Raw genomic sequence first — 4742 nt, forward strand, 5'->3', positions numbered from 1 at the left:
TAGTGCCGGTTGGCAAACCGACACTAAAGGCCATTACGAACCGGCACTAAAGGCCGGTTCTGCACTAGTGATACTCAGAATGTCTGGATATCATAATCACTTGACTCAGTTGGGAGTTAATCTTCCAGTTGATAGTGTTATTGACAGAGTTCTTCAATCACTGCCACCAAGCTGTAAAAGCTTCGTGATGAACTATAATATGCAAGGGATGGAGAAGACTATTCCCGAGCTCTTCACAATTCTCAAAGCTGCAGAGGTAGAAATCAAGAAGGAGCATCAAGTGTTGATGGTTAACAAGACAACTAGTTTCAAGAAAAAAGGGCAAGAGAAAGTAGGGGAACTTCAAGAAGAATGGCAAGCAAGTTGCCACTCCCGGGAAGAAAACCCAAAGCTGGACCCAAGCTTGAAACTATGTGCTTCTACTTCAAAGGGACTGGTCACTGGAAGCGGAACTGCCCCAAGTATTTGGCGGATAAGAAGGATGGCAAAGTGAACAAAGGTATATTTGATATACATGTTATTGATGTGTACCTTACTAATTCTCGTAGTAGTGCTTGGGTATTTGATATCGGTTTGGTTGCTCATATTTGTAACTCGAAACAGGTACTATGGATTAGACGAAGATTGGCTAAGGATGAGGTGACGATGCGCGTCGGGAATAGTTCCAAGGTTGATGTGATCGCCGTCGGCATGCTACCTCTATGTCTACCTTCGGGATTAGTTCTAGACCTGAATAATTGTTATTTGGTGTCAGCGTTGAGCATGAACATTATATTTGTATCTTGTTTAGTGCGAGACGGTTATTCACTTAAATCAGAGAATAATGGTTGTTCTATTTGTATGAGTAATATCTTTAATGGTCATGCACCCTTGAAGAGTTGTCCATTTCTGTTGAATCTCGATCGTGGTGATACACATATTTATAATATTTATGCCAAAAGATGCAAAGTTGATAATGATAGTGCAATATATTTGTGGCACTGCCGTTTAGGTCATATTGGTGTAAAGCGCATGAAGAAACTCCATGCAGATGGACTTTTGGGATCACTTGATTATGAATCATTTGATACTTGCGAGCGATGCGTCATGGACAAGATGACTAAAACTCCGTTCTCCGGAACAATGGTACGAGCTAATGACTTATTGGAAAAAATACATACCGACGTATGCGGTCTGATGAGTGTTGAGGCTTGTTGCGGGTATTGTTATTTTCTGACCTTCACAGATGATTTGAGTAGATATGGGTATATCTACTTAATGAAACACAAGTCTTAAACATTTGAAAAGTTTAAACAATTTCAGAGTGAAGTGGAGAATCATCGTAACAAGAAACTAAAGTTTCTACGATCTGATCATGAAGGTGAATATTTGAGTTACGAGTTTGGCCTTCATTTAAAACAATGTGGAATATTTTCACAACTCACGCCACCTAGAACACCACAACGTAATGGTGTGTCCCAACGTCGTAACCGTACTTTATTAGATATGATGCGATCTATGATGTCTCTTACCGATTTACCACTATCGTTTTGGGGTTATGCATTAAAGACTGCTGCATTCACGTTAAATAGGGCACCATCAAAATCCGTTGAGACGACACCGTATGAACTGTGGTTTGGCAATAAACCTAAGCTGTCGTTTCTCAAAGTTTGGGGATGTGATGCTTATGTCAAAAGGCTTGAGCCTGATAAGCTCAAACCCAAATCGGAGAAGTGCATCTTCATAGGATACCCTAAGGAAACAATTGGGTACACCTTTTACCACAGATCCGAAGGCAAGATCTTTGTTGCCAAGAATGCAACCTTTCTAGAGAAGGAGTTTCTCTCAAAAGAAGTGAGTGGGAGGAAAGTAGAACTTGATAAGGTAATTGTACCTTCTCTCAATTTGTAAAGTAGCTCATTTGAGAAATCCGTTCCTGTAATGCCTACACCAACTAGAGAGGAAGCTAATGATAATGATTATGAAACTTCAGATCAAGTTACTACAGAACCTCGTAGGTCAACCAGAGCACGATCCGCACCAGAGTGGTACAACAATCCTGTTCTAGAAGTCATGTTACTTGACCATGATGAACCTACGAACTTTTAAGAAGCTATGATGAGCCTAGATTCCGATAAATGGCTTGAGGCCATGAAATCTGAGATAGGATCCATGTATGAGAACAAAGTATGGACTTTGGTGGATTTGCTCGATGGTCGGCGACCCATAGAGAATAAATGGATCTTCACGAAGAAGACTGACGCTGATGGTAATGTTACTATCTATAAAGCTTGACTTGTCACAAAAGGTTTAAGACAAGTTCAAGGAGTTGACTACGATGAGACTTTCTCACCCGTAGCGATGCTTAAGTCTGTCCGAATCATGTTAGCAATTGCCACATTTTATGATTATGAAATCTGGCAGATGGACGTCAAAACTGCATTCCTTAATGGATTCCTTAAAGAAGAATTGTATATGATTGCATTCCTTAATGGATTCCTTAAAGAAGAATTGTATATGATACAATCAGAAGGTTTTGTCAATCCTAAAGGTGCTAACAAAGTGTGCAAGATCCAGCGATCCATTTATGGACTGGTGCAAGCATCTCGGAGTTGGAATGTACGCTTTGATGAGGTGATCAAAGCATATGGTTTTATACAAACTTTTGGAGAAGCTTGTATTTACAAGAAAGTGAGTGGGAGCTCTGTAACATTTCTAATATTATATGTGGATGACATATTGTTGATTGGAAATATTATAGAATTTCTGGATAGCATAAAAGTATACTTGAATAAAAGTTTTTCAATGAAAGACCTCGGTGAAGCTGCTTATATATTGGGCATCAAGATCTATAGAGATAGATCAAGACGCTTAATATGACTTTCACAAAGCACATACCTTGATAATGTTTTGAAGAAGTTCAAAATGGATCAGTCAAAGAAAGGGTTCTTGCCCGTGTTACAAGGTGTGAAGTTGAGTCAGACTCAATGTCCGACCACTGCAGAAGATAGAGAAAAAATGAAAGTCATTCCCTATGCCTCAGCCATAGGTTCTATCATGTGTGCTATGCTGTGTACCAGACCTGATGTGTGCCTTGCTATAAGTTTAGCAGGGAGGTACCAAAGTAATCCAGGAGTGGATCACTCGATAGCGGTCAAGAACATCCTAAAGTACCTGAAAAGGACTAAGGATATGTTTATCGTTTTTGAAGGTGACAAAGGGCTCGTCGTAAATGGTTACATCGATACTAGCTTTGACACTGATCCGGATGACTCTAAGTCACAAACCGGATATGTATTTTTATTGAATGGTGGAGCTGTCAGTTGGTGCAGTTCCAAGTAGAGCGTCGTGGCGGGATCTACGTGTGAAGCGGAGTACATAGCTACTTCGGAAGCAGCAAATGAAGGAGTTTGGATGGAGGAGTTCATATCCGATCTAGGTGTAATACCTAGTGCATTGGGTCCAATGAAAATCTTTGTGATAATACTGGAGCAATTGCCTTAGCGAAGGAATCTAGATTTCACGAAAAGATCAAACACATCAAGAGACGCTTCAACTCTATCTGTGATCTATTCAAGGAGGGAGACATAGAGATTTGCAAAATACATACGGATTTGAATGTGGCAGACCCATTGACTAAGCCTCTTCCATGAGCAAAACATGATCAGCACCAAGACTCCATGGGTGTTAGAATCATTACAATGTAACCTAGATTATTGACTCTAGTGCAAGTGGGAGACTAAAGGAAATATGCCCTAGAGGCAATAATAAAGTTGTTATTTTATATTTCCTTATTCGTGATAAATGTTTATTATTCATGCGAGAATTGTATTAACCGGAAACTTGATACATGTGTGGATACATAGACAAAACACCGTGTCCCTAGTATGCCTCTACTTGACTAGCTCGTTAATCAAAGATGGTTAAGTTTCCTAGCCATAGACACGTGTTGTCATTTGATGAACGGGATCACATCATTAGGAGAATGATGTGATGGACAAGACCCATCCCTTAGCTTAGCATAATGATAGTTCAGTTTTATTGCTACTGATTTCTTCATGGCAAATACATATTCCTCCGACTATGAGATTATGCAACTCCCGGATACCGGAGGAATGCCTTGTGTGTTATCAAAGGTCACAACGTAACTGGGTCATTATAAAGATGCTCTACAGGTATCTCCGAAGGTGTTTGTTGGGTTGGCATAGATCGAGATTAGGATTTGTCACTCCGAGTATCAGAGATGTATCTCTGGGCCCTCTTGGTAATGCACATCATAATAAGCCTTGCAAGCAATGTGACTATTGAGTTAGTTGCGGGATGACGCATTACAGAATGAGTAAAGAGACTTGCTGGTAATGATATTGAACTAGGCATGAAGATACCAACGATCGAATCTCGGGCAAGTAACATACCGATGACAAGGGAATAATGTATGTTGTCATAATGATTCGACCGATAAAGATCTTCGTAGAATATGTGGGAGCCAATATGAGCATCCAGGTTCCGATGTTGGTTATTGACCGGAGAGGTGTCTCGGTCATGTCTACATAGTTCTCGAACCCGTAGGGTCCGCACGCTTAACATTTGATGACGATTTGTATTATATGAGTTATGTGATTTGGTGACCAATTGTTGTTCAGAGTCTCGGATGAGATCACGGACATGACGAGGAGTCTCGAAATAGTCGAGAGGTAAAGATTGATATATTGGACGGTAGTATTCGGACACCAGAAGTGTTCCAGAATGTATCAGGTACATAT

Source organism: Triticum dicoccoides, chromosome 3B (genome assembly GCF_002162155.2).
Source record: "Triticum dicoccoides isolate Atlit2015 ecotype Zavitan chromosome 3B, WEW_v2.0, whole genome shotgun sequence".
Classification (NCBI taxonomy): Eukaryota; Viridiplantae; Streptophyta; class Magnoliopsida; order Poales; family Poaceae; genus Triticum; species Triticum dicoccoides.